The 25,058-nt window shown below is 39.7% G+C and overlaps 1 protein-coding gene across 5 annotated transcripts in view; it reads left to right on the forward strand.

Moving 5' to 3' along the window:
* Positions 1-25,058, forward strand: part of LRRC8D (leucine rich repeat containing 8 VRAC subunit D) — a 110,850-nt gene that overhangs the window by 14,247 nt on the left and 71,545 nt on the right. For 2 of the 5 annotated variants that reach the window (XM_019753240.2, XM_019753246.2), the window contains exon 2: positions 6,806-6,953. The exons of 1 other annotated variant lie outside the window; for it this stretch is intronic. The gene's annotated coding sequence lies outside the window, so the exon portion shown is untranslated. Of the gene's footprint in view, positions 1-4,797; positions 4,960-6,481; positions 6,505-6,805; positions 6,954-25,058 lie in introns of those variants that run through there. 2 more of the 5 variants (XM_019753251.2, XM_019753269.2) reach the window with 2 other exon arrangements.

Genomic DNA, 25,058 nt, shown 5'->3' on the forward strand with positions numbered 1-25,058 from the left:
GGGACATGGTGGCTACAGTTCTCAAGTCTCTTAGATGCTGCATGAAAGGGATGCTCACTTGTACATTTCTTGGGACCCCGCCAGAATTTAGGTTTAGGCCATTTTCTGAGTTCCAAATCCACTACTGATTTCTAAAGTATAATTTTTGCTGGGAAGGCAAACAGCTCTACCAAGGGAGAAGCGATTTCTCAACATTAAATAAATTAGAAATTATAATTTATGCTTAAAATAATAATGTTAGTCCAAGTTTTAGCTCTCTTCTCTCTTCCTTCTGCACTGTTCTTTATCCTGCCATGTGTTTGCAAACCATTCTCATGACCTTCTGTCTGTGCGGCATATTTGTAGTGGGGCCAGATTATACATACACCACTGACTTTTTCATCTGACCTCTAAATTCAGCCTTTGAGCCCCTTCATTTCTTTGAGTTTTGCTAACAGAGTCTTCTTGTTGAAAGGAATATTATTTCCCATGGAACTTTACTGATGGTGTGTTGGAATAATAGGATCATAGTTTTTGAAGTTCAGACCTAAGGTCCTCAAATTTTAAACATACGTAATATGCTATTGCTTGCTTTACTTAGTTTAGTCTTGGTATTTCAAGTCCAGAGGCAGTTACTACCCATTAGGCATCCTAGCCCCTCCCTGAAAATTAAAGGGAGCACAAAAATGAAACTGAACTTCTCATTTTTCTTCACCCCTTTGCTAATTGAACTAAATCTATTGGCTCTCCCTCATTGGCCCTTTTCACCACCCCCCACCCCCCATTAACGTTTTGTGCAAATTTGATTATAACAGTGTGAATGATTTCTGTGTTACTTTTGAATACAGGTTGAATACTGTTCCTTGTGGTTCTTTTCTTCACATACTAGTAGATATAGCCAGTGTTTTTCTTGCTAGCCTGCTTAACTCCTGTGTGGTTCTTGTAGCTACATAAGTTGCAGTTGATTTAACAATCCTTACTTCATGGGAAACTGTATCAAATGCTTCACCAAGATCAAAGTATATGGGGTCATTACACTCCCTTCTCTTGCTAGGTCAGTTGTCTTGTAGCCAGAGTCCTGAAGCCTTGTAGTCCAGGACCCTGGTCAAGGTGAGAAAGCAGCCTTTTGTCCCGGCTTTTCCATTCTGCAAATTTCTTTTCAATATTCATTTATTCAGCAACATGTAGCAGGCTCTTCATCCCTGACTCCCTACAACCAGTGGTTACATTCTTGTTGCAAAAAGGAAAGCCTTTGAGCCTTTCACTCTACTCTTCCACCATATTCTGGGCCCATTCCCCATGAACTTTCATGCTTGAGAAAGCAAACCCAATCCACTTGTGTCCTAGTGGTAGTAAAATGGATTGATTAAAAGTAGACTCCATGGCCAGCTAGGCCGCACAAGTTCTAGTTTTGTTAGCTAGTGTTACTTTGGGCAAATGACTTAATACTGGTATCTCTGTATCTTTTTCCTGATCTATAATATGGAGGTAACTCCTACCTCATAGGGTTATTGTCAGGAGTAATCGAATCAGTACATATAAAGTGGATGGAGTTTGTTTCACTGTTTAGTTTAAAAATTGATGAGCAATCTTTTAAAAGTTTTTGTTTTTAAATTTTTTTTTAAGTGTGTTTTTCCAGCTCCAAGTCAAGTAGTTGTTTCAATCTAGTTGTGGAGGGCGCAGCTCACAGTGGCCCATGTGGGGATCGTCAGAAGTTTATAATAACATTTCTGGATTTTCCAGGCACGTTCCCTTTCATGCTGTTTGCCTTAGCCATTGTACTGCAGGCAGATGAAAAATCAAACTACTCAATTTTGCCACATTAAATTATTCATAAATTGCCTTTCTTCGTTAAGATTCCATTATAATAGATAATTGAGAAATGATATATTCAATTGATGTGTGTGACTTATTCCGTATCAACTCATATATTTTGCTACTTTCAGATGTGTAATCGTACAAATGTTGATATGTTTCAAAATCCTTTTTAAGAACATTATTTTCTTAGTAATGAATATTACGTTTATTTGACTTGTTAGGACCAATCTTTTTAAGTTGTTGGGTTTTTAATACATTATTTTTTTAATGGATACCCAAAGAGAATTTAAAAAAATTTTTTTTAAATAAGAAAGTAGACATACCCACTACAGAAGATGAATAGACAAAACATGCCTTCCAAAGAAAAATGTGTTATAGGATAGTATTTAGTCTACACAATACACATCACAGTCAACCATCAGTAAATACCCCAAGGCTGTTCCTTGCTAGCAGTCTGGGCCAAGAACATTTTGAATATTCTTAACTTGTGTACAGGTATTTGCATTTAGTCAAACTTTTGTGGTTTCTTGCTTTTTTTTTTCTTCCCTTTTTATGCTCACTAAATCACAGTATGTTAGTCAGTATGGCCACTTTACATATATATATTTGCGTACTAACCAAAGAATGGGAGGGGAAACTTCGAAAAAATGTATTAAGGTTTGTCCATCACAGTTTGCCCAGTGGATCTTTCTTATTTATTATTTTATAAAATAAAACTGCAGCCCAGGAGCATATTTAACCTAATTTATACCAACTTACAGTGCTAGGGCTTAAAATCAGTTGGCCTATTGCAAAATCCATGTTTATAGTTTACACTTGACAAAAATTTGGCAAGGTGATGAAGTAGCATGATGCACTTGAGAGAAAGTATTACAAGTTGTGTTTTAAAAGTGAGATTCTTCTGAGTAGAAGATGTGCAGCACAGAATAATAAATCCCCAGCCAAAATGTACCCACTCATTTCTCTTCAATTAAAAGGAGGAAGAACAAACCCAGTGTGAGTTTTAGCTCCATTACCTACTGCTTTGTGAAAATGACAACATCTGTGAGCTCCTCTGCTTCTTCTCACACACAGATAATGACTCCTCCCTGTCAAGGCAGTGCTGAGAATTCAGTGAGGCAGGGCATGGGAGGGTTCTATGTAAATGTTACCAATTCTGGGCAGCGTGGGTGAGTTGGTATGTTGTTTGGATGCGGAGGGAACTGAGGGCCATGGTACTTAGGGGAACCACTCTGGCTTTGCCTTTCTGCCTTGTACCTGGGTCTTCCAAGTCCTGCTGTGGGGCACTGCTGGTGGTGCTTTTCTTCTCAACTTGCTCAAAATCAAGAAATTGTGTGCCCAGAAGGGAGCTGGAACCATCTCGCAGGCAGATTTAAAAAAAAAAAAAAAGATTTGTACCCCCTTGCTACTTTTTTGCCGTGGCAAATGACACTCTGGCTCCTTGAAGATGCCTAATAAACCTTTGTGGGCAAATGCCAGTCAAGCCAGCCAGTTGGCTCTGAGGACGTCTTCCTTGAAATCCATGGCCCAGGTTTTGCAGAGGCTGGCAGGTGAGTGTGAGTGCCAGAGACCTTCCCAGCAAAGCCTGTTGCATGTGCTGCCCTGGACGTGAGGACAGAGATGGGACACTGACATGAAGGCTGCTGGTACAGGCGAGCAGCCCCTTAGGTGGCCAGATAGCTTGTCGTGTTTCATTTTCTTGTTTGCAAAATCCAGCTGTAATGACGACCAAGAATCCTCACACAGAGAAATCATATGGCAAACCTTTTTAACCACCAAAGTCAGGTCTTTCTGAGGTGAGGAAAGATAAGCAGAGCATCATTTCAGATATGAATTTATCATTTCTTCCTCCACACCCAGTAGTCCTCTGAAAAGTGACCTCGTTTCACTTCATTTAGGGCCTCGAAAATGGCTCTGACAATGTTGCTGTCTTCATCCAGGGACTGTGGTACTTAGGGGATGGAGACTTTCAAAATGAACCTCCAGTATTCTTCCAAAATCAATTTTATCTTTTGTATTATTTGTGCCTACCTGGGAGCATATTTTTTCTCTTCTTATGAGGTTGTGAGTTTATATATATATATATATATATATATATACCAATATGTATATGTGTATATATATATATATATATACCAATATGTATATATATATGTATATATATATATACATATATATATGTGTGTGTGTGTGTGTGTGTGTATATATATATTCTGCTCAATAGTGGTAAGGCAGAAACACTTCCCCATGAAACACAGAAGGGGCAGGAGAATATCTGAGCCATGGGAAATTACTATATGATCCTTAGGCCTTGTGGTTGTTAGGAAACATGTCGGTAACTGATGCAATTTTAGGACTTTCTGTTATCCTGACTATAAACTTTGGGATCCATACAGGTTAATTTCAGCATGTTTCCTTTGCTTTTTCTTAAGAATTTCATTTATCTTCAGAGGTTTTCCTTCTAGGCTCTTGGAGTTATAATGAGTAACAGAAATGAAGGCAGGAATACCAAAAGGTATTTTAAAATAGAGTTGAATTTTTTTTTTTTTAAAACATGGTAATTATTGACAGCATTTTTTAAATGAGAGAGAAGTTTTGAGCCTAAATGCCCTTCTTTCTGCTTTCCTCCCATCCCAAGGTACATAGTACTCAGGTGGGTAAGGAACTTGGCTCAAAGTCCCATCCGGTACTTTGTGGAAAAGAAATGGCAGTGCTTTGGGAAGAAGCATTAAGTTTGTGAAGAGATGAAGAGTTGAAAGGTCCAGGGACTGTGAGAAGGAAAAGGTGGCAGCAGAGGCAGAGCTGGACCCTAAAAGGGTGCTAAGAGCCCTCAGGAAGTTTTAGTAAGAAGCCCTCCTTAGCTTGTGTGTGTCTGAAGGGTGGGCATGCATCTCGGCCGCTCCCAGCCCTTGCCATCGCGCTTGAACTGCCCTTGCCTTTCACCTTCATGCTCTAGGACTCCAGACTCTGTGCTGCTTCGTGAGGTGATGGGGAAGGGCCAGTGAGCTGCAGTTCATCTGGACACAAGACAAAAGCACTCTCTCCTTCACTTTCTCTGCAAGTGTCTGGAGTCTCACTGTTGCCAAGATTTTTAACCACCTTTTAATATGTGCTCTGTTTCTTGGCTTGCCAGGAGGCTGATAGCGGCGCGCTATTTGACAGGTGAGTGTGGACTAAGTGCTAAAGGAGAAGGAAGTGGCAAATGAGAAATTTAAACAGTTTCATTAAAAGTTGAGGCTATGCATGCCTCTTTTTTTTCCTTCCTTCTTAAAAAGGTCCAGTTAAAAAGAATTCAAGAAACAAATATTAGTCAGCTGATTAGAGTCTGAACCGGACAGACTTTGTACCTTGGCATATGAGTGGCTATCCTAGAACCTTTTGAACTTTTGCCACTGAGTAGTTCTGAAAGGGCTGACAGAGCCAGCAGTAGATAATGGGAAAGAGCACAGTGTCCTCCACTCGGGTGATCAAGGTACATAGTACTCAGGTGGGTAAGGAACTTGGCTCATTCTACACAGTGATAGCATGTAAATTGCAGGATCCTTCTGAGATGAAGGAATGGATGCCAGGTGGTCTTGATTTTCCTCCCAGAATTCACGGTTGTTTTGAGAATTAGCAGAGTGTAGGGGAAATGGCCCAGATTTTATACTTAGGCAAGACCTGTTATTCAGCTCTCCATTTGACCACTTTCTAGCCGAGACATCCATCGGGACAGTTACTGAACTTCTCTGACCCTATTTCCTCAACTGGGAATATAAGACTAGGACTTTTGCCGATCTGTTGGGAAATGTTAAGACTAAGAGGCAATTTAAACGCGATGCCATCCAGCATGGAGTAGGAATGTAATATCCATCCATGTCTTTCTACTTCGGTCACAATTTAGCTTTTTTTATGTAGAATAATCATCCTTTATATTCAATTCTCCATGCTGACTTTTGAGGCATGAATAACGTATTGAAGTCATCAGCTTGATGCTAAAAGGAACTGTTTATCAGAGACAGCCTGTAAGTGCCTTGTAACCTGATAGACATGTGTGCAAAGGTAGGCAGGGTACAAACGAAGCTGTCCACACTCAGAAGCTTAGCTCAGAAACGGAACACTGAATACATGTGCAAACTCCTAGAGCTGGCACACTCTGTTTGTGGCAGATTCTTAAACCTTCTGTTTACTGTTTTTTTAAACTACTCTGAAGTTCACCTAAGTCAGAGGGTAACAAAATGCACAGAAACCCAGACATTTGGAACTACTCGCTGGTTCATACGCACAGAGAAATACTTAATTGTTTTCTGGAACGATGCACGATAAGATTATCTTTTGAGTGGATTTGGTGTATGTAAATGTTGGGACAGAGGGTGAGGATCACAGTAGAGAGGGATCCCAGGAACCTGGAATACTTCCCCCCCCCCCCCTCCCAGTTCTTGGCAGCTGTGTGTACACACTCTTGAGTCAGCCAGACGCAAGACAAGTAATTTCCCATCCTGAAGCTCTTCACACTGCGGGGCTGGAGGGGATAATACTGGGATGTGGCTGTTAACTTTAAAATTGTGCATAAATCCAGCCTCCACTCCCCTGGAAAGGCTCAGTCTTGTCTTTACACCTTCCCCAAGGCGGTTTTTTTTAGGGGCGGGGTGGGGAGTGGAAAAAAGGAAAACGAAGACAGACTGCACTCGGGGCGCCTCGGAGGAAGCCTGTAGTCCTTTGACTTAGGTACATGTGGGGAGGGGAGACCTCGGCTGGGGCTGGAAACGGAAGGGCTGCGAGCGTGCTGGGTTGGCTGCAAGGCCGCCGGCAGGGGGAGGCCCGGGCCCTGGGGAGCCAGCTCGCGGGTGGCGGTGTGGTGGGTCCCCACCCGTGGGGAAAGCGCCTGGTGCAGACCATGGCGAGGAGGGCGGCGGTTATGCAACCCGCAGCCCCCCGGCCCGCCCTCCCGGCTGGTCTGCGTCCCTCCTTTCACTCTGCCAACACTCGGGTCTCTCTTGCTCTTTCTCTCCCCTGTGTTTTAAAACAGGAAGTACACGGCTGTCTGTAACGTGCTGCCGGGTCCCAGGATGGAGGAGTGAAGTCTCCGTGTCGCAACCGGTTCCAGCCTGTGGAGCCCACCGGAAGCTAAGTCCCCGGAGAGCGCCCTGAGGGAGCAGGGTGGCTGCCTGGTCCAGGTACGTGGGGCCGGATCGGGGAGCCGGTGGGGCCGGGCGCTGGGTTGTCACTGGCCACAGCCCCGAGTGCGGACCTCTAGCTCCGCGCTGCAGCCTGACTCGCGTGCATTTTCTTGGTGGCGTCCCACTTACTGTTTTCTCCCACCAAGGGTCTCTGCCAGACTGCTGCTGCACCGCGCAGGGTGCTGAACCCGGGTAGGACCTGCCTGAGCTTCACCCTAGGAGGCAGCTTTCCAGGCTGGCTGCCCGTGCCCGGGAAGCCTCCGGGAGTCCCCAGCTGTCCTCTCCACCCTCGCCTCCGCCTCCTCCTGCTGCCTGAAGCAGTGGCTCTTTGTTCCTCACTCGCTGGCCTGGGGTTATCTACATAAATGTTCTGGGAGGCTTGGGTGTAATTAAGTGTGGTGTGAGTGTGAAAGGTGGGGATCTAGCGAGAGAAGGAACTTGAGTTGTGGGTGAAGTGTAAGGTGGAAAGGAGAGCAAGAGTCTTGGTGTCCAGGCTCAGAAATCCCACCTCTTTTTGAGCCGGTGAAACCGAGGAGCCCCACTCTTTGCTTTCTATTTTGGGAGAGCCAGGCCCTCAGGAACTGAGGGAATTAGTGATGCAGACACACACCGGAAAGGTAATGATGAGGGGCAGCTAGTTCTGAGGTGTTTAGTCTGGTGTCTGGCTTGTTAACTGCAGTTGTGGTTTCTTAGCCAGGCTCGCTTGCTGAGACAGAGGCTACTTTTAAAGGTAGGAGCCAGACATCTTTATTCGTTACATTCCACTTCTCATCAGAGTAAAATTGAGAATAACTTTTGTAAAATTCACTAGGTAGATTATAATTTCATATCTTGCTCCATCTCAGATGTTCAGGTAGAGAACAAACACTATAGAAAAGGCTGGTTTTATGCACAGACTTTTTGCTACTTTTCCCTGGCAGCTCCTCTCTCTGCAGACTAAGTTAGACTGACTTCTCCCCCAGTGAAAGCTGGGCCTTGTTTCCCCACCTGTATTTATCTACCTGGTGAAACTCCAGTCTTATGGAGGGACACTGAGGAAGGTGGGATGGCTGAGAAGAACCAGTTTGATGAGAAGATTATATGGCCTGAAATTAAATGTTTGAACAATGCTAAAGCCAGTAGCATCTTCATACTCTGTTTTGGAAGATGGGATGTGAGCAGATGACTAGAAGGAAGGAAAGTGAGATTCTGCAAAGAAGGGTCTCTTTCTGTAGTATGGAGGGAAGTGTTTAATAACAGTATTACATACACTTAGCTCCTTCAACTTATCGGGTGGCCAAGCTTTCTCAGGAAGCACGGTTAGCTGTAGAATTTAAATTCATGATGTCGAATGCTGACTATACTATTCTAACTTGAAAACTTTATAATAAAATACATTTACTGCACAATTAATTTTGGCTCTGAAAGGAAAATCTTTTGTAGTCAGTCAGGTAGCATGGGGAATTTGTACTGCTTCCTCCCTTCCTTTTTGTTTTTTCCTTCTTTCTATCAGCTGCATGGAGGTAATTTGAATGATAAGACCCCATTATTCCAACAGTCCTTCAAAACTTTAATCCCTTTAAAAAATGCAGTTGCTTTGAGCATTTGTGATAATGTCAATAATTGGCATAATTGTGTTAGCAGTAAGTCGCCAAGAAATACTATGAGAACTGAGCAGTTAATTTCATCTCTTTCTAGATAGATAGACATAGGCTTCTTAAATTTGAATTTAATTGTGAAATGTCTGGGTTTATGCCTCTTTTCTTGCCAAATAGAACGTGAGACTAAAAGTGAAAACAAGTCATTGAGAGAGACTTTTGAAAGACCTGGACAGCCATAATATTTTGCCTGTTTCTATACTGAAGTATACACCTAGCCCTCTGGTTCATTTCTTTGAGCACTCTCTTCAGCATCTGTCCTTCTGCTTCAAGATAAAATAGAGCAGCCTTTGTGGCTGACCCTCCAAACCTGGTCTCTGTTTAGGAACAGGATTTACTCCCACCCTAACAGAATGTGATAATAAATAATAACCCAAGAATAATAACTGCCTTTAGATCCTTATTTTGTGTTTACAGAGCACATTTTCTATAGCTCATTTATAATGTGTTAACTCCTTTTAATAGTCTGGTGAAATAGGATTCGTTTACTCCATTTTACCAAGAAAGGAAGCTGAGGTTGATAAAATTTGACTTGTCAGTGGTCATACTAGTAAATGGAGATGCTGGGGCTTGAACAAGAGTCTTTTGATTTGTAATCCTTGGCTCTTTTGTAATCTGGAAAGTTGCTGCCTAAGGAAGAGATGGCAATGCTGATTTAGGTGGTCCTTAGCTATTCCAAAAGACAGATTAGCCTTACCTAAATCTCCAGATCTTTTTCCACTCCTCTCCACCCAGAACTCAAGGGTTTTTTTTGTTTCGTTTCTCCCATGTTTGAAATTTACACTTCCTGTGTGTTACTGATTAGATTTAGCTATGTTTGCATCAATGTGATTTTTTTTTTCCTGCTGCCAAAATTCTAATGGCATATTTTAATTTACAGATATTTTTGTTGGGCCTTAGTGACCAGTATCTGAGTGAACAGTATCTGACCCTTCTTTTTGAAGGGTCAGGTTAGCATATATATATATATATATATATATATATATATATATGTGTGTGTGTGTGTGTGTGTGTGTGTGTGTGTGTGTGTGTGTATATATATATATATATATATATATATATATATATATATATATATATGGGAGCAGCTCACAGTGGCCCATGCAGGGATTAAATCAGCAACCTTGGTGTTATTAGCACCATGCTCTAACCAACTGAGCTAACCAGCCACCCCATAGCATATTTTAAACAACACTTCTGGTCTAGCCCTAGGGCAGTTTATGTCTCAGAAAATAAATAATAAATTAATAAATAATGTGTATGACACTCCCCCGCAATCCCTATCATATGTACCATACCACCACCATACATAGTTTCTCAATTCCCCCACCCTAGCTCAGGATAACGGCTTACAAATTGATATTACAGAAAGACATGAGCAAACCCATCTACACTTTAAATTACATATTAAATATTTTGTAATATTCCTCAGTTGGAAATAATTTTACTTTTCTTTGCAGTGCTTAAAGTTGAGGTTCCCTTTAGATATGTTGCATCGAGAAGAATTTAAGTTAAAATTTGGGGTACATTTTCACTGGACTAGAAAATGCTGGACAAAATATTTATTTTCTCTTCAACAATTGGAGTATCTATAGTAATCTATAACTTCCCCTCTATAGAATTGAGTCAAAGCATCAGGAGAAGAAGGAGAACGTAGAGGGGGACATAAGATAAAGTAAACAATTTTTCTTTTATGAGTAAGGAATGAAATGATGTATATTTTCTTCATACACGTGCACTGCCATTTCTGTCTGTTTGGGACAGTTACAATAGCTTGTGAACTAAGAATGAAAGGGTAACTAGCTTTGATGTTAAATGCCAAGGAAAAGTTTATGGCCGAGAGAGGACTAGGAGTGGAGATAAATGTGTGTTAAGATTTCCACTTTATCAAAACCCTCTCTCTTTTTCCTTCGTGTCTATTATAAAATAGAAATTACCTTCAATTGGAAATTGTATACTTTAAAGCATTGGTTGTCAACCCTTACGAAAATCGGGAAGTTTTTATCTAATGCTCAAAAGGTTTCAGAGATTTTGGTTTGTTTAGAATTCTACTTATTTCTTTCTTTTTTTTTAAAGATTTTTTATTGGGGAAGAGGAACAGGACTTTATTGGGGAACAGTGTGTACTTCCAGGCCTTTTTTCCAAGTCAAGTTGTTGTCCTTTCAATCTTACTTATGGAGGGTGCAGCTCAGCTCCAGGTCCAGTTGCCGTTTTTTTTTCTAGTTGCAGGGGGCACAGCCCACCATCCCTTGGGGGAGTCGAACCGGCAACCTTGTGGTTGAGAGGACGCATTCCAACCAACTGAGCCATCCAGGAGCTCAGCGGCAGCTCAGCTCAAGGTGCCGTGTTCAATTTTTAGTTGCAGGGGGTGCTTCCCACCATCCCTTGCGGGACTCAAGGAGTTGAACCGGCCACCTTGTGGTTGAGAGCCCACTGTCCCATGTGAGAATCCAACCAGCAGCCTTCGGAGTTAGGAGCATGGAGCTCTAACCACCTGAGCCACCGGGCCGGCCCAGAATTTTACTTATTTCTGATGATTACTAATATTTAGTAACAAATTGACTATTTACTGTCATTCAACTGAATATATAGTGTAAATTATGACCACAGCATCTTCCTGTATTTGTAAAATAGTGTATGCATGTATGTGTGAGTGAGACAGGGATTTGGTCTACAGCCCTCTACCAGGACACTGAATCCCACAGGTTGGAAAACTGGAGGAAAGTAAAACAACTGTTCCAGGCTGAAAATACTGAAATGGTGATGTAAAATGTACAGTGTGTTTGCCACCAGTTTATAAAAATTCCCAGGTGGAATTTTTCCTCTTTCTTATACCTTAAACACGTGATGTGTAAAGTCCTGACTTTGGATCTGCTTTGGTTTCCGGGTTAACTATTTTTCCTGATCAGCATGGATGTCTTGCAGTTACTCACTCATGGATAACTGGATTTCTTCTAAGCATTTTCCCTACAGTACTACTGTGAATATCCCTTACGTTTATAGAGTCAGGACTCTGACACCAGTTGCAGAATCACCACTGTCGGAACTACCACCAGCAGCAACTTTATATTCATTTCCCAGAAGCTAAAAGAATCTTTCTGACCTTAACTTTTACAGTTTTCATAAATATATGAAAGGATGAATATTATTTATCCGTGTTCTGTAGTGGAAAAAAACTGACATGTAAGTTCACATTGAATCAATCTCTGGTTTCTGTGCCTGTTGCTGTGGCTTGGGTATTCTGTATAGGACGGTTTAGGTTGGGCACCAAAATCTGTTAGGGTTAGTGCATGATGTTCTTTTTTCTGGTTAAAAAAAAAAGTCACTTCCTACTACCTATTGGACACCTCAGATGTGCAAGGCACTTTACATGGAGTGTCTCTAATCCTCCTGGTGTTTTTCAGGGTGGGTAATATCCCCATTTTCTAGGTGATAAAACTAAGGCAGAGATTGTAACTTTTTTGTTATGGTTGTGTTTTCTTTTTAAAAAATCTATCTATTTGTTTATTTTTGTTTTTCAATTACAGTTTATTTATAATATTCTGTTAGTTTCAGGTGTACAACATAGTGGTTAGACATTTATATAACTTACAAAGTAATCACCCTGATAAGGAGTTTGTAGCTTACCAAGTCACGTGGACCTAGATCCAGGTTTGTCAGTTCCCACACTGAAACATTACCCTCATTATATCTGCTTGTTTCTCTGTACTTAACCTCACCTATGAAGAGAAATGATAACATTTTGTTTAGTCTTACTTACCTTTCCAGCAAAGGTTCAGTTAAAACTGTAGAGAATATGCAGACTTGAGGAACATGATGGAGTCTACCTTTTTATAAATATTTTTGGCTTTCATGTGATATGTATTCATTTTTTCCTAAAGAGCCTAGTTATAATATAATTGAATCCATTGATGAGGTATTCTTCAGGCAATATTGTCCAAAGCAATATTGCTGGGTCTTAGGATATAATCATACTAATATTTTACTAGGAACTGCGCAGTGTTATCAGGTCTATATCTCCACCAATAATACTACATGATGATTCCTTTTTTTAAGTAACAAATTCCCTGATTTTTGCACATCTGATAGATATTAATAGTTTAATTTTGCCCTTTTTTGATTACAAGTGAGGTTGAGCATCTTCTCATTTACTTAATTTCCCCTCTCTGTGAATTGGGTCTCTTGCTTTTTTCTTGTAAGAGTCCCTTAAAAGAGTTTTTATAGAGTTCCTTGTTATATAGAAATTAACCTCCTGTTAGCTTTAGACACTGTGAATATTTTCTCCCAGTATGTCACTTGCCTGATAACTTTGCCTATGATGCTTTTCATTAATAACAACAACAATCTTTAATTTTAATGTAGTTGAACCCACCAATTTTTTTACTGTTATTGTGGTCTTAAGCATTTTGAGTCATCTAAGGAGGGCTTTTCTATTCTGGACTCACAATATAGTCTCTCTTCACTTTATTAGTTTTATAGGTTTTAAAAACTATTTAAAAGTATTAAAACTATTTAAAACTATTTAAAAACTATTTGGGTTTTTAAAACTATTTGGAATGTAAGATATGAGATACAAATTTGTTTTTATTTAAAACAGTGGTCATATTGTGAGCCAGTTTCACCACCATTTACCAAAGAATCCACTCTTTCTCTGCAAATTTTTGGTGCTACCTGTAGCCTAAAAGTGCATATTTATACAAACGTCCTTCTGAGATCTCTGTTTTGTTCAGGTGGCATATTTGTGTGTTCTTGGGGTTGACGCATTTTAAATTATACTATGGCTTTGAAATACATCTTATCTTATTATGTGTACATTTCTATCTCTTGCTCTTATTAGCTTGATTGATACAGATATAAAAGTTCAAAAATATTTTAGGTTATTTTAGGTAGATTTCTTGCCCTTGTTTACATCTGTGTTAACTCTTTACACCTGCAAATGTATTTTTTAGAAATGTATTTACTTCTCTGGGAACATTATTTATTTAGTAACATAATCTAAATATTCCTAACATCCTACTTCCTCCTCAGTTTTATTTGTCTGTTATTATTATTAGCAATTATGGCTGCCTTTCACACTTGGTCATCTATGTAGGGCAGTGGGTGTCTCACTTCAGGGGCTTCTCTTTATTCTTCAGTGCTCCGCATGTGCTTATTATAGAGCTGGCATGTGCCTTCCTGGTACAGCTTTTGAATGAATGTTTTATGAGGTGTGATGCTGTAATACATGGCTGAATACCCTTGAAAGCCTGTTAATTATAGATATCTCTTTATTAATGGGAAAACATTGCCAGTTTCAGCTTGGATTCTCCAAGTTTACTTTTCTCCACTCTGTTCTCAGTTCACTGGGTCTCATTTCTCCTCCAGTTTCCAATTTATGTCACACTGAATGCTAGGTCACTTTATTTGGTAAGTGGGCATTTACATGCCTATGCAAAATACAGTGTGCTTTTTCCTTAGTTTATGAAATGGAATGAAATCATGTAGTACATACATGGTTTACTATTATGAAGTGGCTTACTATTATAAATAAATTTGAAATTATTGTGGGGGACAGTCTGTGGTCTTAAAATCGATAATTGCATGACATTGTTCATCTAAGCCAAAGATGTTACCCGTACCCATCAGTTCTAGAATTATATGGTGATAGGCTGTATCTCATTTTTCTTTCGTTTGCAGTTCTTAAGGTGCTTTATGGATATAGGCAAGAGTTGCAGTCTAACTACTGAAATTTACTAAATTGCACAAAGTCTGATAAAATTATAATGTAAACTGTTCTAGAGTCCAAAACCTGCTTGGACAGATATGAGCAATGTCTTTGCGCTGTTGGAATTGTTCTCCTCTTGTGCTTTAAACAGAATTTATTAGTTATTCACCTGAGTTTGAGTGTAACAGCCCCAGCTACTGGCACGCTGAACTTACATACTCAGGAGAGGACTTCATCAGGGAGGATATTTTCCATTTCTCTTTCAGGTTCCTCCGTGCTCACCTCACCAGCTGTCAGATCCACCTGTCTGACCAGCTTCTCTCTTATTCAATTATTCTGCTATAATTGGCAGCCATGATACTTCCTCCGTTGTATAGACATTTGCTGAGCTCCAAAGTGTTAAATCCGAGTTCCCTTATCTCTCGTTCTCCTACCTGCTGTGTACCAGTCACTGTGCTAAGTTCTATAGATACCGTGTGAATATGACACAGTGCCTGAGCCCAGAAGATAGACACATAAATCATTCACTGGCACCTAGAATGTGAGGCACTTTATAGCAATACTCGTACATTGTGAAAAATAGTAACAGAGCGTGAGGTACAAAGAAGAGAGTGATTTGTTTTCTCGTTTGTGAGGAAATAATTCGTAAAGGAGGAGGTTTTGGTGCTGCATAATGAAGGGATAGGGTAGGATTATGTACCAGGCTGAATAGGAGGAAAAAAACAGCCCAGGAACTGAGCCTGGAATTGCTCAGTGTGTGAAGAACACAGAGTGTGAGTGACTGAAACCGGTGGGTGTAGCCATGAATATAGCTGAAATCCCACAGGGATGGCCAGAGAACCAAAGTCTGAGCAGACTAAAGAAGGGGAAAGAGAAAAGATCAGGAAAATACACACACACACACACACACACACACAAATGATAGTCATACTGAGCACCAGGCAAAGAAAATTTGTTTTTGTTTTGTTTCGTTTCCATATATTGTGGCATACGATCCCCTAAAATCATGATTGTTATTGTCTTTTGTAGAAAAGCTGTTTATCTAAAGCTCAGGTAAGCAACTTGCCAAATCACCCAGGTAGTAAATAGTGAAAAGCTGTCAGGTCTGTCTCAGGCCATAGAATGGTCAGGTAGAATACAGATAGAAATGGGAGATTGGGTTTGGCAATTAGGTATTCATTTGGTAGTCAAAAGAGTCCAAAAGTCTAAATCTAGATGTCCTGGGTGAGGAAAATGTCGGAGTTGAGAAGTAGGGGCACTGAGTGACGTGGGTATGTGTGTGTGTTTATACCCATTTGTCCATGAAGGAATATTTTGGGTGTGTAATGGTTCCTGGAGCTTATATTTTGGTTGAGAGTACTGGAGTGACTAAAGGTAGAAGAGAGGATAACTAACAGAATAAGGTTCTAGAAACGATAGGGCAGCCGAGGTCTGGAGTGCAGGCATGCTCAAACTGGTTGTCTTGCGAAGGAATAGGGACACAGGGACAGTCATTCGTTGGGGATAGGAGAGGTGATGGAAGACAAGTGCGCAAGTGGAGGGGAAGGCAGTTGAGAACATTCATTCCTGATGGCTTGTGTTTTTTCAGTAAAGTAGGAGCAGATGAAATCTGCTGTGAGGAGGCCTTGGGACAACATTTGAAGGTTAGTAACAGTTAACTTGGAAAAAGGAGCTCATGGATTTAGGATGAGTAATAGCCGTGTATCACTGAGGGCCCAGTGGGGTTTTGTTGGTTGGGATTCGATGCTTGATGACTGATGACGGTGGGGTTTTTTTATTTGTTTGTTTGTATTTCCTGGTTGATGGAGTACCATGAATGACCTTTTAAAATAACACGGGCTCTGCCTGAAATGTTAAGATGGTAATTTAAGAAAGCCTAAGGATGTTGCAGGAAGGGAGGAAAAGTAGGACAGAAGGAACAATAGATTGAGCTTTAGGGAACTTGAGAGTTCTAGTCTTGCTTCTTCCATTGTCAGAGGATGGCCTCGGGGAAGCCAGCTTAGGTCTGTCTCTGGTCCTCAGTTTCCTAATCTTTCAGTGAAGTTACACTTAAAGGTTTCTCTAATCTCTTGTAATTCTCAGAATTTCTGGGAGATTTGCTCATCATTAGACAAGAACGAGGAGACAGAAGAATAAGAATAGTTAGATTTCCTGTCATTCATAATTCATGAGTTCTTCTGAGAGCAGTTCTAATGGCAGTGTCTTTGGGGAGTTGACAACATGAGACCAGTACCGCTGTGAGATGACCATGCGCAGGTGTCCGTTACTGGGCTGCCCCTGGGAGAGAGGAGGCAAGTCAGCAAAGGGGCAACAGGAGCATGGGCTGTGATGGGAATCGTGCAAGGCACAGACAGTGGGTTTTCTGTGGGCCACGGCTCCCTGAGACCTCAGCGGGTCATTTCATAAAGGCAGTGATGATGGTCTTTGCATCCATCATCTGTGTTGTTTCTTTCCCTGTATGACTGCATTTTATTTTTACTGGGTTTATTTCTCCCTCTTGGTTAGAAGTGGGGCACTGTAGAAGAGAATTCAACAGTTGGAGAAGGCTAAACATAATTTACAGCATCTTACCTTACGTTTTTTTCCTCCTTCGCTACTGCTTGATTTTCTTTGCCTGTAGAGAAATCAGAAACAGTTAGCATTTCATCAGTCTTCTCATTGGATATGTGCTTCTCCTGGAAGGTTTATTCTTCGAAGCCATTTAACTGTCCCTGCCTCCTGTTAAGGACAGGCATGCCATCTTAAAGCCCTAGAGGTGTGGCTACATTTAAAGGTGAATCCAGATCAGGTGAGTGGCTCCAGAGATTACTGTAATATTTTAACAAGCCTAAACAGGTGACAGGACACTCTAAAATTAAGCCTCTAATCTTTCTCTATGCTGTTAACATATTTCAGAGAAACTTGGGCCATTTCTCTTTTTTCCTCATTAAGCTATTACACAACTTAAGGCTTGGAAAATTCTTCACAGGAAGAAACAGGGTGTAACAGTTCGTGTGAGACATTTTTTAAAAATTTACCCTTTTAGCTGAAGTCTGAGTATACTATTCTCTCCACCCCACTGCTCTAGTTTCTTTTTGAAAGTCTTAATTTCTCCACATAATTAAATTTTTCAGAGTGAAACATCGTTAAAAAGTTAAAGCCGTATAAACTGTGAAATTAAAACATAGTCTAAAAATGTGTTCTTCCATTTCCTGAGAAACAACAGGAAGGATTTGCTTTCTCAAAATAAACTAAGTTGCCTGACTGGGAACTCAGTGGTAGAGATCAAAGATTCCAGCATCATCACACAATGGGAAATTTTCAGTCATTTTTTCTAACCTCAGAAAATCAAGTGTAATGCTTTTCTGTTTTTTAGCATGAGGAACCTGAATATGTATGTACAACTCAGAAACACTCCTTTGGCATATGTGAAATTATTCTAGCTAAATGTAGACTAATATATCTAGGCGAGCCCATTTCCAGAATGTGTTTGATCGCTGTGGACATGCTACACAGGCAGCCATGGAAAATGTCCTTCTTGGGCATTACATTTAGGAACAAGAGAGAAAAACCATATAGCATCTAAACATGAACTTGCTAGATCAGTAAAGTATTTCATAACTCTGCTAGTAAGAAAAGCTCAGCAGCTCATGTTGAACATTAAACTATATACATACATTAAGAATCTGCTACAGTAATTTTATTTACATACATACACATATATTCTCAGGTAGGAATAAAGACATTTATTAATATTTTTCTACTTCCAGAAACAAGGAGTGTCGTGCGGGGAAGCCTTGCAGGGCCTCTGGTCCGGCTCCCCACATAAGAATGCAGGATATGGCTAGGCCAAAAAGGAACACCCACAGAGCCATAGATAGGGGAGTCATACCACTGTATTCTCTCTGGCAGCTGGGGGAAACACACACAGTAGTAGCCATATGATCCACAGTCCGCCTTTCACTTCTCTGCCAACCAACCAACCAATCACCGCAGCCCCGCAGTTACATCAATAGCCAATTGGCTAACCAGTTACAGCTGAAGGCCAACCAATCACAGTTGATGGTCATTCACTACCTGAGCCAGCACCTCCCCAGGCGAGGCTGAGAGCCTGGAAACTGCTCTCTGGAACTCTGTCCCCACAAGGAGTGACAGCCCCTTGTAAAGAAAGGTAATCTGTTATGGCTGGCAGATGTCTGTTGGTGAGATACAAGCAAGATTAGGGAGAAATATGTGTGTTAAGTATTCATCTATTAATTTGTGGGCTCAAATAATATACAACTCTATCTCTATTCCTCCAGTGGTATAAAATAGGGCAACATTTTGAAATATTAGACATTGTTTATATATTGGGAGAATTATATGTGCACACATTGGGAACTTTATAGAATTTCTCAATAAACTAGTTTTTTCCTTCACTTACCTTTCAAGAAAAGGTAGAAAACCAGACTTCAAAGCAGTACACAGCTTATGATCTCAATTCTTTCTCTATTTTTAACCTATCTCTTTATATTTACAGTAGGTCTCTTGTAGACAACACATATTTTTGTCTTTATTTTTTTCTTCTCCGACAATCTATGTTTCTGAATTGGCATATCTAGATGATTCACATTTAAAGTGATTATTGATATAGAGGGCCTAATGCTGCCATGTTTGTAATTGTTTTCTATTTGCTACATTTGCTCTTTGTTTCCTTTTCCCTTTCTCAGAAATTTCTGCCTTCTGTAGGCTTAAGAGAACATTTTATATGATTCCATTTATCTCTTAGCATATCGTTATACTTTCTTTACAAAATTTTTAGTGGTTACCCTAGAGTTTACAATTGACCTCACTTTCCAAAAAAGCAAAACAAAACAACACATATTTGTGTGTGTATGCATGGAAAGAAAAAACAAGGAAGGCTATAGACCAAGACATTTAAGAGCAGTTATCTTTGGGTGGTAGAATTATAGATGATTTTTTAAATATAGCTTTCTGCATTTACTTTTTAAATAACAAGCAGATATTACATTTATAATCAGAAACAACAAGGCTCTTTTCATTTTGAAGAGAAAGGAAGAGTTAAACTGAAAATCTCCCATGGTTCTACAATTTATACGCTCTATCTGCTTCCATCTTAGATAAGCATGTTGTCCCACAATCCCCAACACTCCACTGGTAGGAAAAGGGAAGCAGGTTGGTCGCTCCTCACCTTGCACTGGGAAGGTTGCCAGCTCCTGCCCTATACCTTCTCTGTCTGCACAGTGAGAAGGAACCCTCAGAATGACATCGGTTTCCACTTAATACAAAGTTAACCAAACGCTTCTTTCTCTGCATGATTAACTTCTTCTCTACATGGAATATCTTTATGGCTTTTCGTTGTTTTTCAGAAAGCAATGAGCATAATAAGAATACTTGAACACTAGTTTGAAGTAGAGCTTTCCACCCAAAATTTGTAATAGTTCTTTGGTTTCCTGGTATGAAACCTGCTCTCTGTTGGAGCAGGGTGGGGAGCAGGTGTTAGGGCTGCTGTCTATGGTATAAATGAAGAGATTGTAAGGTGGAGCTATTGGTCTGTCTGGATTTTAGGGAACTCAGCTCCCTTGTGAAATTTTAGTGAAAATTACCATTGCTATTCTTTCAATGTTGATGATATCTTCTGAATTTATTTGGGTTTACCTGTAAACCATACCCAAATTAAGGTATAAAAAAAGTGGCATGGCTCAATACAAATAGATGAAATGTAGATTTTTTTAAAAAATGGTTTTATTACCAATTAAACCGATGTATTAAGTGGAAACCGGTGTTTTCAAGAACGCCATAAATTTTATAAATATCATAATTTGTTAGCCTGTAAAATTGGGACAATAGTCTTTTGCTGCTTACCTGCTGCATTCAGGTAAACAAAGACAGGTGAAGCTTTTTGAGTCTTCTGAAAGCAAAGAGTCTTAAAAAGCAAACCACTTTTACCTCTATTTCCAGATAAAAAATTGTAGTTCTCTGTTTTATCATATCTTATTAGTAAAGCCAGTAAATAATCATTTATGGTAAGAAATGAAATAGTCATAATCTGCTTAAAACTACTAGAATTAAACATTTTTATATAAACAAAAATAGTTTAAAAGAATATGAAATAAATGTAAAAAGGAATTCATTCACAGTACATTGATTATTATAACTGTGTTATGTATACAAATTTTGAAGGGATCAAAAATAAACAGTTGCTCGTTAAGGGATGATGAATAAAATTTAATCAGTTTTCTTTATAATATATTAGTGTTAGATATTTTACAAGTAGAGGTCTGAAATCAAGTTTCTGTGATGCTTATTAAGAAGCTTAAAATGAATTTCTATATTTGCAGTATAAATTATATTAGTAGACTGTTCAGTAGATATGGGGAGTAAGGGTGATTTGACTCTTTTTTTTGTAACTAATTTTTGAATGAGAGAGTTGATACATGAAGGTGATAGTGAAGAAACACTGATGAAAATTCTAGAGGTTGTTACTATATTAGCTCATTTACCTATGTTGCTAAGCATTACCTGTGTTCACCTTGGTGTCTTCGACTTGCTGCCATTGGTCCCCTTGCTCTGGTTTTAATTTGTCAAAGTCTACAGTATAACATTCTGTCTGCCTTTTTGCTCCTCAAGTACAGCTGTGAAAATTACTTAAGTGAGAAATGGTTTGGGGGTAAGAACTGTGAATGGAGGAAAGAAATTATCCTCTCATTATTTTAAATACAGGGAAAGAGGATTATCTACAACCCTGAGATTTCACCCCAAAAGAACTGATAGTATAACAGGTTATCTTTGCTTTTATAAATGTAAACCATAATCCTTTAATAACTACTCTTAGGAAAAAGTTGGTAGTTACTAATTTCGATCTGCCCTTTTGTCCATTTATTTCATGATGATGATTCCTCTATGTGCTTCTGGAATCATTTACTCTTTGAAAGAAGTAATGAGCTTGTGATCGGTCCTGCCACCAATGCCCAGTATGAGATCTAGATTTTAGAGCAGTGCACCAACAAAGAAGCTGACCCATTGTGTGCTTTCAGGAGATGGTTGTAAACAGTGAAGTGAAAATTTAAAATTGCAAAAATGATTTTGGCAGTATCCTGTTAAAATTATTGAGTGTTAAAATACTATTTATACAATTATTAATACACATTTTATAAATACATATAACATATAAATATATGAAATGTTTTATATATTTGCTAGAGTAAATTTTCTTGCCTTTTAGTGTTTAATTCTGGATGAGTAAATTGTATAATTGTAGGGGGCAGTTAACAGTAAGGCTGAAAAGCACATATTTACAATAGTCTTAAAATATGATTTAGCAGGTAGTATTCCCACTTTATGGATGGAACCAAAAACCCTAGTGGTTAGCTTACATTGAAGGTACACATTAGATGAGCTTTCCATTTCTAAGTAAGCTTCCATCAGTGCTGGGAAAGACAGCTTACAAATCTATTAAAGCAGGCTTTTATCTGAACCATTTCAAGATAAAGGAAATGTACAGTTTAAGCTTTTCTGGAAGAAATGAAAACTTCTGCACTGTGATCTCTCTCAAATCAGTAATATTTGAAACTAATTTTTTTATGCTAAAACTTAAGATAACTCTGATTCCTTTCTTAATAGAAATAGATATACACCATCTTCTATGCAATAACCAAAGACAGGCCCACCTTCAACCTTCTCTGTAGTAAATTTACGAATCCTAAGGCTCTTTACTCTTACAAGTCCTGATATGTTTGTTTTTTTAATCGCAGGAGTTTTTCAGATTTGCTTTGAAAATTGCCTAACATTTTCCATTCTTCCTTTTCATTATTGGTAGGGGCTTTGACAGGAAACCTCATTTGCTGCAGATATGATGATCTTCTGGGATAAAGGCAGGTGGAAGTTACAGGGAGACAGACTTTGGCTTCACATGAGGCACAAATCTCCTTCGAAGCCATGCAGAGCCAAGCTGAACTAGGGCCCAGGGCTGAAGGCACCTGGGAGGCAATCCATCCTTGGCCATGGTTTCAGAGAGACTTGAAACCTCCCATCGGAGGGTGGGCCAAGGCTGCTCTCTGAGGTCACAAAGCGTGCATATACCATTCAGTCACAAGCTTTGTGCTAGAAAAGCCCATGTGCATGTGCATGTACCACCTCTGTCATGTACTAGCTGTAGCACCTAGGAAAGGAAGTTCAATTCTGTAAGCCTCAGTTTGCTCGTCTTTAAAATGAGGATGAAATGATGTGAGGCTTATCATGTGAATTTAATGTATGTAAAGCACTTGGTGTAGTTATTCCTATGACCGACTGTGATCCTGTAGCTTTTTGCTCTATGCCCCTTTTCTCTGTTCTTTTTTTTCTGCCCTCCCATTCATTCTTTTAGAGACCTTAATTGTTTTCTTTCCTTTTATTGTCATCATCAGTGCCTTAGGCCTTTCAGTGGTGGCCAGGGATGCTCTGAGCTCCTCCAGTAACATAACCATCAATGTGTGATACCTGGGCAAGCCAGTGAACAGCTGTGGATCTTCTGTGTCCTTTGGATTTGGCACAAGGGACCTCCCTAAAGGCTTTGATAAAGCTACTATAGCACTTTCTGCATCATAGTTGGTGGTCACAAAAACACTAAATGGGAGTTGGGTATGAGGAAAATTCTTTTACATAAAGGCTATGGATGTAGAAATCTGTGTTGGTAGCGTTTAATTTTCCCTCTAAGATTCTGTGTTGGAGCCAGGTTCCTATTTGCCAATGTTGTATTTGAGAGAGAAGAATAATATCAGGACCAGAAGGGCCAGAAGCATTCTTCTCAACAGGCACGTTTAACATAACTCTGGGGAATTGCTGTACTAAAGGGGCAACCTAAATAATTTCTTCCTTACAAGCTATTTGAAGACCCATTTGCTTGACAGAGTGATAGCACTGAAAAATGTGATGGAATCTCATTTGTACATATTTCATGACTGAAAGAGATGAAGAAATACAGATTGTTAGAGCTCGAAGGATTCTTTGGGACCACCCAATTCAATGACTTTCTTTTATAAAGAGTGAAATGGAGAATCATAGAGGTGAAGTAACTTGTTCCTTGAAACAGAACTCTTCATATTAAAAATGGCAAATCAGGGAGGCACGTCCCCTAACATTGTCACTTTTTCCTTATATTCCAGTGCAGCACCATGACTCCAGGCTGTGGATCTGGGAGGCATTTCTTTGTGGATCAAAGATGGTCTCTACCCTGTCAGCCCTTATTGCTTCCTACGGCATTAATGAAAAACTTTCTGTGTCTTTATTCACTGTCTTTTATTTTGTCTGTGTTTGATGAGTTTATGAAATCTTTGATTTATTGGATTGCTCTGGCCCAGGAATAATTAAATAGGCAAATATTTGGCAGTTTAGTTTTCCTGTGTTTAACAGTTTTTGACCTCTTTCTCTGTGCTAAGCACTCCTATGTTTTTGAGTGGTTTACATGAGTTAACTCAAGGAGATAGGTATAACTATACCCATTTGTCAGGTCAGAAAACTAAACCTTACAGGATTTAAGCAACTTATTCCAGGTTATACAGTTTATCAGCTGGAACTAAATCCCAAGTCAGTTTTCCAGACCACATGTTCATGATCGCTGCCCTTCTGTGCGTTTTCTGTTTCCCTTACTGCCTCATGAGTGGGGAACAGGGCATAGAATTGAAGATCTTGTAGCAAAGGTCTTCAGAGATCATCTGGCCTAGCCCCTCAGCTTCTGGCAGATGAGATGTTTATTCGTATGATTTCATACATGAGGTATTCGAGGCCTTGCTTTTATGTTATTTTATATTTTTGGTTTGCTATTTCAAAGTAAAAGTGATCTTTTAGTTTTTTGCTGTTATAAAAGTAATACTCATTTAAAGAAACTATGAAAATATAGGAAATAAAGGAGAAAATTAAAATAACCCTTATTGCTCCATTGTCAGAGGATGGAATGGGTTCCAATCGCAGCTGTATCACTGATGAGCTGTTTGACTTTGGGCAAATTGTAGAGCCTTTCCGTGCATAAGCGCCCCGCCACCCCCCATGTAAAACAAGAATGATGTAGTGCCTGCCTCACATAGTTGTAGGTTCTTACTTGCAAAGCATTTAGAACCCTGCCTAGCATTTAGTAAGTATAACACAAGTGTTGATTAAAAAGAATAAATGATCACCCACGGAAATAGTCCTCTGGTCTGCAAACCTGGAGGAAGAGGTGGCCCAGAATGGAAAGTGCTGTGGATGGGTCATAGGCTGAGCTGCGTAGAAGCAGTTAGGGTAGGGTGGCCCCCTGGGCCCTCTGCTTCCATTTGTCTCCTTCGTAATCCCGATAACCTGAAATATTAATAAAGCTCTGTCTCTTGCTTTCAGGAGATTAAAAATGATTGTGATTCTTCTTTTTCCACTCCTTGCTTTTACAGAGCCCTTGAAAAGCAAGCCTCGAGATTTGTGTCATAGGCTAGGCCAGACATGAATTTCCTTTCACGTGACATTTTCTGTGTTCTGCATTCGTTTGGTTCTTCCTTTGTTTGCTTCTGCTTTGGTGTGAAGAAGATGCCCTGTTTATAAAGGCTAGGCGTCTTTCATGGATAATGCATTCTGAAACTAATTCCAGTTGCTCTGACCCTTTGAGATTTTTTTAATTGCTTTGTTCCAGTTTTTAAGCATTTTTGAAACATTAAAAATGTTCATGCGAGGGTGGGTCATGGGAACATTTTCCCAGAGTTGTGTGTTCTTAGAAAATTGTGAATTTACTTGGAGAGGTTTAGTGTGGGGTTAGATTCTGCCAGGTGCATGCATTGGTCA

Source organism: Rhinolophus sinicus, linkage group LG06 (genome assembly GCF_036562045.2).
Source record: "Rhinolophus sinicus isolate RSC01 linkage group LG06, ASM3656204v1, whole genome shotgun sequence".
Lineage (NCBI taxonomy): Eukaryota > Metazoa > Chordata > Mammalia > Chiroptera > Rhinolophidae > Rhinolophus > Rhinolophus sinicus.